The 12680-nt window shown below is 35.1% G+C and overlaps 1 protein-coding gene across 3 annotated transcripts in view; it reads right to left on the bottom strand.

Annotated features, from left to right (window-relative positions):
• Window positions 1–12680, bottom strand: part of LOC101897363 (trichohyalin) — a 286523-nt gene that overhangs the window by 127594 nt on the left and 146249 nt on the right. For 2 of the 3 annotated variants that reach the window (XM_059130411.1, XM_059130410.1), the window contains one exon: window positions 4013–4280. The exons of the other annotated variant lie outside the window; for it this stretch is intronic. The gene's annotated coding sequence lies outside the window, so the exon portion shown is untranslated. The remainder of the gene's footprint in view (window positions 1–4012; window positions 4281–12680) is intronic. 3 annotated transcript variants of the gene reach the window in all.

Here is a 12680-nt window from a genome sequence, read left to right as displayed (position 1 = left end):
TTAAATTAACAACCATTACCCTGGCATCTTAGCACCCCATTGCATTTTAGAAAATTTCTTTACTTAAACTATTTCATTCTTTCCTTTCTAAGAATTTTCCAAAATCCCAAAAATTTATCGGAGATGGAAAGAAAGAATCCTTTATCTTTTTGTAACAAGCAAGGGATTGCACACCAAAAAACGTATCCTTGTTGTCTAAACGAGTGACAGCTACAACAATGAATGGCAAGATTCTCCAAAGATTTAAAATACATATTTCCTTTCAATGTTGGATTTCTTGTTAAATACTCTGAGAGAAAAAAGGACACATAGCAGGACATAATACCTGGCAAGGTGGAAAAGGAAGAGAAGAAAACTTTTGAATAGTTTACCAAGTTTTTTTCTTTCAGTTTATACTTATTTTGTCAGTTTCCTTGTAAGAAAATCGGAAAACAAAGACATTGTCAAACGGTAAACAATTCAAGCAGCAAAACTTGCTGTAGGTCCAAGTGCTACATGCAACCTGCAACCGGGAGGGGGAGTGGTATGCTGCCTGCCATCTTTGTCCTGCAATGTAAACAGCATTCACATGCCATCGAAATGTTTGTGTATGGGTGTGCTGCAATAATCCCCTTTAGGGAATTATTTCAAAGTTCATTTTTATTTCCAAGCAAAGATTTCGAAATGAATGATTTTCAAAAGAAAAAAAAAATAATCTTTTCCAGAAAGAGAGCAAAATGTATGTAATGGAATTGACCGACCCTGTACTCAATATATATACATATATTATATAAAATTGACATACATATCTGTCACGCTTGCCATGGTTTTAAAACAAAAAACACCTCCCTACCAGCAACCGTTTTCAAGAATATATGTCACATTGCCCTGCAACATTCGAGTTGATTGGTAAATATGCTCTAATGAAACATGTTTTCCTTTGAAGACCTAATGCAGTCACTAACTTACTAACACTTGTGTGTGGGAACACACACACACACATTAAGAGTCCTATGAACTCAATTAAACACGAATCCTTTTACTCGTTTGCGAGGCAAACACAAATACACTTGGACATACAAAGACAACCAAATACACACACACATATTCACACATAACGTAATCGTTTTGTTTTGCCCTGTTCTGTGGTCTTGCGACTCTCTCTGTCTCTCCCCCACTCTTTAACAACATTTACCCCACACACATATGTGTGTGTAAACACATACTTAAACGTTGAAGTACCTTCGTACAGAGTGAATGAATGACTTGATGCCAGTCCTTATTACCCCTACAGTTTTACTACCTTTGTATTTGGGTGTGAGTGTTCGCATCTTATTCAATATGAATGAAGCCTTCGACAAATTGATTTGAAGCTTTTGCTTCGTGAGCCACCTTACACAGAACTTCCTCGTTAATGGGGTGACCATATTGGCTTGCGAACTAGAGGAAAGATCACAGATTTTTAAGAATATTTTTTTATGGATCAAAGATAAAAACGTGAACTCTCAAGGACCTTGTTGAGCCTCAAACGGAGTTTTTTTTTAAGTGAATTTTTTATAAATTTTTCAAAGGACCTTCGGAGCTTCAAGCGTGAATTTTGTGAAGAAACTCTTTCAAAGAAACTTTGGGACCACAAACGTGGATCTTCGCAAAGATTTGTCTTCTGGGACCTGAGTTGTTAAAAATGTAGGTTTCTTAATAAACTTTTTCAAAGGACATGAGGAGCCACAAACGTGGACTTTTTGAGGGAACTTTTTCAAAGGACCTGGAGGGCAACAAATGTGGATTTTTTAAAGAAACTGGGAAGAGATAAATGTGGATTTTTAGAAGCCAAAAACTTGGGATTTTTTAAATCATTTTTCATAGGAACTTCGAAGATCTAGATTTTTTTAAGAAAATTTTTTAAAGACCTCGTTGAGCCACAAATGAACTTTAAAAGAAAGTTTTCAGATGAACTGGGGAGCTAAAACGTGGATTTTTTAATATATTTTTCAGAGAAACTTGGGAACCACAAATCTGTATTTTTCAGAAAATTTTTCATATTTTAAATCGAATTGTCAGAGAAACTGCGGTGCCACAAATGCGAATTTTAAAAAGAAAAAGTCAGAGGAACTGGAGAGCCACAAACGTGGATTTTTTAAAGAAATTTCCAGTGGAACTAGGGTGCCCCAAATCTAGATTTTTTAAAAAACATTTTTCAGAGGAGCTGAGGAGCCACTATCGTGGATTTTTTAAAGAAAATTTTCCAAAAGACCACACTACAAACGTGGATTTAAAAAAAAACGAGGATTTTTTAAAGAAAATTTCCAAAAGACCACACCACAAACGTGGATTTAAAAAAACGTAGATTTTTTAAAGAAAATTTCCAAAAGACCACACCACAAACGTGGATTTAAAAAAACGTAGATTTTTTAAAGAAATTTTTCCAAAAGTCTTGATGAGCCACATACGTGGGTTTTTATAGAACCTTTTTTAAAAGACCTGAGGAGCTAAAATGTGGATTTTTTTAAAGAAATTTTTCCAAAAGACCTGATGGGCCACAAACGTGGATTTTTTAAGAATTTTTTTTGAAGGACCTGTGGCTCCACAGTGCCACAAATCTGGTTTATTTAAAGAAACGTTTTGTAGGACCTGATGAGGCGCAAACGTAATTCTTTTAGGGACCTGATGATCTGAGGGTCCAAAAATCTGTTTTTTTTAAGAAACTTGTCAAAGGACCTTGCGGACCACAAACGTGGAATTTTTAAGAAACCTTTTCGAAGGGCAACATATTGCCACAAATATATGTTTTAAGAAATAATTTTCTAGGACCTGATGATAAATATTTTTGTGGAACAGACGAGCTGCATTCTGGGATTAAAAAAAAAACAAGGACTGCACGATGTGAATGTGAATTTTTTTTAATATTTTGTTTGTCAAGGACTTCATGAGCTATAAACGAGAAATTTTACCCAGAACCTGTTAATACTGATTTTTTTAATTCAAGGACTAAATGTATATTTTTTAGAGTATTATTTTTTAAACGGGAAATGACAATTTTAGTTTAGAGAATATTTTTCATTGGCAAAATATCGATTCTTTTGGAACATTTGTTAAAGGTCAAATTTAATTTTTTATAATATTATTTAAGACCCAAACTTTTTTTGGTAAATTTTTAAAGAAAAGCAACATGGTTTTTAAATGTTTTTGAAGAACCACTAGATTGCAACCGTGGATTAATTATTAAGGACCATTGGACAGTTTTTAAGAATTGTTAAAGGACTCTTTGAGCTACAACATTGCATTTTTCCAAAAAGCAACTAAATATTGAATTCTTAGAGCATGTATCCTCAGGACTAAAAAGGAGCAATCTTCAACTTTTTTTAAGTGATGCCTTGTCACCTTTTTTCAAGCTGATTTAAATTAAGCTAAATTAGTTCGAACCCTTCGACAAAGAAGCCCATTATATCTGCTGCTTACACATTGTCGTAACACTCATGGCCTCCGCACCCAAAATGGACGATATGAAGGAGACATAAAGACGGAATGGGGTAAACTTTGTACAAGACTGGAATTTCTGATTACGCAATTTCATTACATAATGCCAAAATGCCCCCCACATACATGTACCCCATCCAATTAATATATGTGTGTCTACGGGTGTGTCCTTCAAGAGGGTGAAGAAAACAAAGCAGAGAGAGAGAAAAAAATGTACTTACACAAAGTAATTAAATATAAATTATTGTTATTATTTTATATGGGTGTATGGCAAAGGAAAGAGGCTTTGCTTGTTCGCTTACGCCAGTTAACCTGGCGAATTAATGACAAAATCATAGACTTTTATAGGGACCTGCTGACAGTGGAGATATCCTCAATTATGTAAATTTATAACATAAATACATTTTATTTTTCCCTCGACTTTCAGTTTATATTCTCCATGGACTTGGGAAAATTGTATTGTTGTTGTACACTCCCGATTATTTTATTCGACTTTCTTTCTACTATTGAAGGGGGAGAAGAAGAGAGCGAATCAAATAAACTTTTCTCCGCTTACCTGAAGAGCGTATATTTTCCCCACTTTACTCGGCTTGTTAAATTCTAATTATAAATGCGTTCGCTGGTGGTTCCACAAAACGATAATCAGCTGTGGTGATGGTCAACGGGGTGACGGTGACGTTCAGGAGGGACGTTGGTATATTCTTATTGTTAACTTTTCAGCTGCGAGTTTTACTTTCACTTCTTCGCCAAATGTAATCGAAACAAACAAACAGAGCAGCTCATATACAATGAATTTTCGGCAAAGGGAATTACTTCAATGTGTTCTGAAAGATACACGAAAAAAGGCAATGGAAAAAGAGAATAAGAAATTAGATTTGCAATTCATTTAAAATTTCTAAGATGTTGTTTTTTTTTTCTTTTTTTTTTAACGGAAATTTGTAGTTTTTTTGTTTCAGTGAAAGGGTGGGAATAAGGGAGTTTACAAGTAAGAAGGAGATAATGAGAATTGCTTTATATTCTTGTTTTAATTACATTTTAATATTAAAAAAAAGATTAAAATTGTTGGATAGTTAGGAAGACTTTTTTTGAGGAAAGTATAACAAATAGTTAAAGACTTCGATTTGTGATAAATCCAAAAATGAATAATCATTTGAAAATTTATAGAAATTAAAAATTCCCAACAGCTGCCTATATCGAATACTTTGATTTATTCCTGGAAATATCTTAAGAAGCTATATATTAAACAAGCTAAGGAGTCGATTTTGCCGACAGAAAAAACGACTGAAGCAAGCATCCTGAAATTTTTCACCAGAGCTAGTCCTGGATTCTGTAATTTGGAATGAGAGTCACTAATGAAGTGCGGGATAGATATACCAAAGAGTTTTTGGAAATTCCAACCTTGTTACTAAATTTTCCAAAATGGTACTAAACTTCTTAAATGGTACCATTTGGTATTATGAATTGAATATATTGAAGTTTGGTATGAGAATTGAGGTTGGAAAGTAAATTTGAGTTATAAAGATGGCTTTGGAAATGTGAACTAAGAGTGCACGAGACACAAAAGATTTATTCGCATTTAAATGCTGGAGTGCTCAAACGATAGCCACTTGTGCTTTTCCAGCCAAATTAAAGAAATCACACTATCGCGCTTGAATTCCATCACTAATAACTTATTTTCTGGAAAATTCTCACCAAAATGCTTTTTTACGCTTGTAAACAATATATTGATCTGTCACTGGAATAATTTTAAAAGCTGTCGGACGAGTGGCTTAGAAATGACAGCAGTCTGAAGTTGGTTGCAGTTTTTTCATCTCACTCTGTACATCTCTTTTCGACACTTTTCTTCGTCCTTTAAACTTCTCTACAAAGAACTATCAATTTTAATCGCATAATGAACTCAGTGGGCCGACGGGTTAAAAAAGGGTTTTTTGACAGTTTCATGTATTGTTATCTTTAGAGATTGGTTAAATTTGGTAAAATCCTGGAATTGATTTCAACATAGATTTTTAAAACTTCTCCAACAAAAATATTTAAAGGCTACACAAAATTTTTAATTTTTATTTATTTACTTTTTTTAATTTCTATTTTTTTATTTTCCCCTTCGATAATTACACACGTCTAATGTCGGCCATAATTAATTACCTCCTCATTCCTCACACGCGCACAACAAATGGTGGTGGCAGTCAAAAGTTTTAATTGAAATGAATTCTCAGCAATTTCTTGAGTAAATAAGGTTACACACCTTTCATCCTTCGAACAATAGAAGTAAATTATTTAAATTTTGCCTTTTGCCTGACGTCGTCTGAGGGCAGATGTCGATGCAAATCAACGGAGAAGATGAAGACAATCTAATTTCTCATTACGACAATGCTTTTGTTAATAAACTTCCAAGTGACCTGGGGCGGGATGGGAGGTGAGGGAGATCAATCACCAGCGTTTGCAGTGGATGGGTGATAAGTAACAGATACATGGCTGGGTAGCTGTTGAGTGGCGTTTAGAGGTGTCTTGGGTTAACTAGTTAAACAACGGCCTAACACTTAACCTTTTAAATGTGGTTGGCAAACAAAGTAACTTGATTAACCCAGAGCGGGGGTACACTGGGAAAAATTTAGTTGTACAATTATTTAACAAGTTAAAAAGCAGAAACTTTGAATTCCCTCCACCATTTGGAACGAATTTGGAAAGTTTCAAAAAATAAAATCCGTTAAAAATTCTGTTAAAATCCTAAAAATTACCGAAGATAGCTGTCATAAGCCATTACCATATTCAACTTCGAAACTTGAAATAAACGGTGAATAATGCAGCTAATATCATCAAAATACCGTATATAGGGAGGTACTGTTATTTCGTAGTAGTCATATGAAGGCTGTAGCATTCATTACGAACTTCATCTGAAACAATTTCGGTGAGTATTGTACCTAAAATTGTCAAAATACCGAATATAGGGAGGTACTGATATATGGGGCCTATACGAAGACCTGGACCTGCATAGACAATTTTCTGCCACATACTGTAGTTCCCATTACGAACTCTAAATACGTAATTTGAAACTACTATGGCAAGTAATGAGGCTTAAATTAATAAAAAGACCGAATATCGGGAGGTATCATTATATGGGGGCTATACGAAGACGTGGACCTGCACAGACAATTTTCTATCATAGACTGATGTATCCATTACGAACTTCAAATGCCAAATTTAAAACAATTCCGGTGAATAATGTCGCTAAAATCATCAAAATACCGAATATCGGGAGGGACCGTTATATGGGGGCTATACGAAGATCTGGACATGCATACAACATTTTTTGCCATAGGTTGTAGTATCCATTAGGATCTTCCAGTACGAAATTTAAAGCGATTCCGGTGAATAATGTTGCTGAAATCATCAAAATACCGAATATCGGAGGTCCGTTATATGGGGGCTATAGGAAGACGTGGATCTGCAATTTTCTGCCATAGGCTGTAGTATTCATTACGAACTTCAAATACTAAATTTGAAATAGTTCCGATAAATCATGTCGCAAAAATCATCAAAATACCGAAATCGGGGGGTACCGTTATATGTGGACTATACGAAGACGTGGACCTGCACAGATAATTTTCCGTCATAGGCTGTAGTATTCATTACGAACTTCGAATACCAAATTTGAAACTTTTTCGGTGAATAATGTCACAAAAACCTTCAAAGTACCGCATATCGGGAGGTACCTTTATATGGGGGCTATACAAAGATGTGGATCTACATGGTCCATTTTCAAACCCATGTCTTGCATGTATAATACACATATGAGTAAATTTTTATCAACTTACTTCATTTCGTTCGGAAGCTAGAGTGATTTCCGCAGACGGACAGATGAACGAACATTTTTAAATCGACATAGAATTTTATGCTGATCAAGGATATATCTACTTTGTAGGGTCTAAAATGTATATTTCGAAGTGTTACAAACGGAATGACAAAATTAATATACCCTCCATACTATGGTGGAGGGTATAACAAAAAAAAAAAAAAAAAAAAAAAAAACTCATTCGCTCCGTGTACCCAACTCACAAAGCGATAAAACAAAACTATAAAAGAAACTTTACAACGATGTTTGTATCAAGTTGCCATCACCCGACTAACCCGCATTATTCTAAGTATTACACACAAATCATTAATCATTTCGTTTTGTTTTGTTGTAGTTTGTTGTTATGCCATAACATTTGTTGCCATTTTTATCTTAATTTGATGCGACGGATAGTGTAAATCCCAGATGCGGTTACAACTTGTCATTTATTTTTGCGTTCAACCGCTTCGAATTCGAAGATTTGTTTTAGCGTTTATTTCTTTGCCAAACATCACACCACAAAGCTGAGAATAGGGCCGGGCGTGGCGGATTGTGTTAATGCAGCAGCATCGGATTGTGGTTACGAATGAAGTGAGCCAGCCAAATTCAATTGAATTGAAGATTTGCCAAGTAAGACATGGCGGTGGGAGAGTATTGTATTGTATGGTGGTGGTTATTTGTCATTTCAATCTAATTGAGATCTTTGGCGAAGTGATCTTAATATGTCTAAATAAAAATATCAATTATAATACAGTAGTTTAAATTAATATATACGAATTTTTTGTGTTGAAAATGGGTTTCGATCTCATATTTTTTTAAATAATGTGATTTAAAGAGCTTCTTGGTCTTTAAAATTGAAAAATCTAGAAATAACGCTGCTATTTTAATTTGATCCAATTTATTTGATAAAAAATGTTTTTTGCAAGCTTTACAAGTCGACTTTCCAAAAAGTAAATAAAATATCGAAAATATTTGACGTCGTCCTATTCATATCCGCCTACCGCCCAAGATATCTCTAAAAAACATTATCAATTAAATTCAAATTTTCGAATCATACATTAGGTGCATTCGGAATTTTACTATGAAGACTTGTCTCTTATAAAAATTTCGTGGAAGATCATACTAAAAGTACTAAAAAAGGTACGAAAAGTACTAAAGAATGTTATTAATATCTAACATTAGATGAAAGAGCAGATATATAAATCTCTAATTTGGTTTGATGTAACATTTGATGAAAAAGTTTCAGAAAAGAATGCGGTTTTAGATCGACATGCTAAAAAGATAGAAAAACTACTAAAATATACTACAAGTCTCATTATTAGTATTGAAGAACGGGAATTGTGTATGTGTATTTGCCAATAAGAAACAAAATGATGCAACAAAGCAGTTTTAGAAAAAGAAGTACTAACGGAAGTTTCTGGAATGCAGTGTGGTGAAGTGAAATTTTTTCCAGAGGTAGGTATTTTACCCAGATTCCAGCAACCTTTTTTTTTGGCAACAGACCCGGGACCCCTTTTTGAGCCAAAAATCCATTTAAGATCCTGGCTAGACGCGAATCCACAAGTGGTCTTATGATGGGATTATTTAAAGCGGTTCAGAAATTATCTATTTTGGGATCCGGATTTTTTATAAACCCCAAAAAGTCAAAAAAAAAAAAAAAAAAAAAACGGCCCACTATGGGTGCCAACAAAATGGATGCCAAATTGACACTTACACTCTTACCTTTCCAAAATACTACAATTTGTGCTAATATCTATATCGGACAAGTGGATCCGGGTCTAGCCCGTGTCTTGAACCCGGACTTTCGGGTCAAAAATCTAGTCTCGGGTATCTAATTCTGTTTAATATTTAGTACGATTTAATACTAAATATTAACTAGAATTAGAGCTAGTTTTAATACCTTCCCCTATTCTATGGAGGGTATATTAACTGATGATAGACCCTACAAAGTATACAGGAGAAGATAAAAAAAATGCAACAAAGTCAAAAGCCACAATTTTTACATTTTTTTTTAATTTTATTGAATGAAGCCAAAAAATGTCGGAAATAACATCAAATTTTAGAATAAGTTTAGATTTGTTTGAATTGGTCACCTTTGGCAAGAATTATGGCCTTCAAACGGCCAATGAAACCGCCACATGCTGCCCGAATGTTGCTCTGCGGTATTTTGGCACATTCCCGTCGAAGCGCTTGTCAGAGGTGATCGACATTTTCGTATTTTTTAGTGCCAACCTTGCTTTCCAAACTACGCCAGACACAATAGTCCAACGGATTGGTTTCCGGAGATTTTGGTGGCCATTGTGCGCTGGAAATGAAGCGAGGGGCGCGTGCTGAGTGCGATGGTGCTGAGTCCTGTTGGAATGTCCAAGGTCTGCCTCCAATGTTTGCGCGCCCAAGGCTTTAAAACACCCTCCAGAATATTTTCGCGATAATATTTGGCATTTATTCCGATCCATGGTCGATTTATACGAGCGGAGAGCGAGCATCGGCTGTTATGGCGGCCCCCATCATCACCATGGCGGGCGCTTGAGTTCTGGTGGCCAACCGAAGGTGCACATTTTCAGCTGACCTCTCTGGCAAGTAAACACGATCATTTTGTTTGTTTACAAACTGCTGGACAACGAATGTTTTCTCATCTGAGACGGAGAAAACCAAATTCAGCAGTTCACCACCTTCGGCCAAACGTAACAACTCTTTAGCTCTTTTGAGTCTATTTTCTTTCTGTTGCGGTGTAACTTCTTGCACTTTTTGGAATTTCAATGGCTTTACCCCGAGCTCATTTTTCAATATTTGCCGAATGGAATATTGCGATATGTTCAGCTTACGAGCCATTTTTCGGCCACTGCGACGTGGGTTTCGATTAAGTTCGAGACACAAAAGATTTATTCACATTTAAATGCTGGAGTGCTCTAACGATAGACACTTGTGGTTTTCCAGCCAAATATAAAGAAATCTCACTCTCACTAGCTTGAATTCCGAACACGAATAACTTCTTTTCTGGAAAATTCTCACCAAAATGCTTTTGCAGGCTTGTAAACAATATAATGAACTGTCAGTGGAATAATGTTAACAGCTGTCGGACGAGTGGCTTACAATTAACAGCAGTCTGGTTGCAGTTTTTTCGAGGAGTTACAAACGAAATGACAAAGTTAATTTACCCTCCAATGTATAAAAATACAAAATACATCTCCCCAGACTTTCCATCTCCGAAGGACTTCTTCAGATGCCTTTCCTATATTGAACACCGTTTTAAATACATTTTATGTATGGAAGATCTTTCCAGAAAGCATATTGTTTATCAAAGGGTATGAACGTTTTGCAATAGAAATTACTGTAAATTGGTTAATGGAATACTGAATGCAATCCTTATTCAAAAACCGATTTTCGTTACCTTGTTGTTTGTTTTCCAAAACTTGATGTGTTTTCATTTCGAAATGTTTTTTCCTTAACCCTTTTGTCATAATTTCCAAACACTGTGCCACTTGACTTGCCATAAAACATTTGAATGTTTAGCAAAACGTTAGCTTCTAGAGCCCACAAATATCACGTAAATAATATATAAAATGTTTAATGGCAAATACAAATACAAACATACATACATAGGCATATATACACATGCTTTACATGACAATAACTGAAAAACACTTACACAAACAAAAGAAAAAAAAAACAGAAAAGAAAACCCCAAACGACCGCCATATGGAACCATTTCGAGGTGTACAATGAAAGATGCCACAACAATACCTCCAGAGATACGAGACAAGTACGTCATGGTCTTTTGATGCAGTTTACTAAGTACCGTATTAAATCACTTGAATGACTGTGTGTGTGTGTCTGTCTGTCTGTCCGACTTGAGGGCTGCTACATTTTGTTGTCAATTCTTGGGCGAGACGATGGAACACAATGTGGTATAGTCCAGTAGCAATGGCTAGGAGAAACATGCCAACCCTCAATGTATGGTGTGGGTTATATCAGATGTCGTCGTCGTAGTCCGAGAGCCGGGGCACAAGCAACAGCATTGTTGCCGTTGTTTGTAATGCAATCTGATAGACACTTATCAGGCTGGTAGATCTGTTAGTTCCGCAGTTGTCGTTCTTGTTGCTGTTTTTTTTTTTTTTTTCTACTGGCCCCCAGTCTCCATGATGATTTTTCTCCAAACATACAGCAGCAGCAGCAGCAACAAAAAAGTTTTACGAAAAAAAACGTTATCCATAAAAACGGAACTTTGTTATTGTCGTTGTCTTGGTCGTCGTCGTGCCACAACAACAACAAAGCACATCAAACTATTTTTCCACATTGAAATTTTTTTTGTTGTATTTTATATTTTCTTCAGTTTTGAGGAAGTTCTAAAAAATCATTGCTGTTGTTGTTGTTGTGTGTGTTTTCCAGCTTCACAATCCATTCGCTGTCGACAATGTTTGCTATTCTTGAGTAGTTATCTCAAATTTCATTGAGGAAGTGAAAGATGGAAGGTTTATCTAAACAACAGCTCAAAGGTCATCCAGCAGCTGCTGGCGTTGTTGTTGTTGTTGGATGATGACTGTTGAGGATAATGAAGACGACACAATAAAGTTGCAATGAAGCAATTTAAGGTAGTTTATTAACCAGGGAAGTGAATTATTCATTTTTCATAGGAAAATGTTTTTATTATTAAATGTTGTTGGAATTTATTTTCTCAAGATCATTAGGAAGTTTTGTTGACAGGAAAAATGGCTACAAGGTTATTACGCTTGGTTTAGTATTGCTTTTTTGAAGGCATGGAATTAATTAAATCTTAGTTCTGTCAATGGGTCAAATCGTTTCGTTGCATTGATGATTTAATGTAAAAGTCACACAAATTTTCGAACCCTGCGGAATTTTGCTAAGCACATGAGCCAAATTTAGTAAAATAGATAAATACAATTTCATACCCTCTAATAATTTATTGGGAGAACATAATGAAAACTACATATCTCTTGCATTACCGGTATGTTAAAAAGTAATGGGTTATTTTTTAAACATAAACATTGAAGGCAGCAGGTCCTTCGGGAAACATATTAAAACAAAAGAATTGAGATGAAATGCTAACATTATGCACATGTGTATTTTGACAGTAGGCAGATTGAGTTCGTAAATGGGTCATGTCGGTCCAAGTATAGCTCCCATATAAAATTATCAAAATACCGAATATTGGGAGTTATATTCGGTATTTTGATAATTTTAGCGACATTATAGCCCAGAACTGTTTTAAATTTCGTATTGGAAGATGCTAATGGGTACTAACACCTACGAAAAAAAATTACTTACACAGGTCCAGGTCGTATAGCTTCTATATAATAGTACCTCTCAATATTCTGTATTTTCGTGATATTAAAGACATTATAGAAAGGAATTGTTTCAAATTTAAAGTTCGTAA

This window comes from Musca domestica, unplaced genomic scaffold (assembly GCF_030504385.1).
Source record: "Musca domestica strain aabys unplaced genomic scaffold, Musca_domestica.polishedcontigs.V.1.1 74, whole genome shotgun sequence".
In the NCBI taxonomy this organism is placed as follows: Eukaryota; Metazoa; Arthropoda; class Insecta; order Diptera; family Muscidae; genus Musca; species Musca domestica.
The sequence above is the reverse complement of the archived record's forward strand: the minus strand, read 5'-3'. Positions and strand labels throughout refer to the sequence as shown.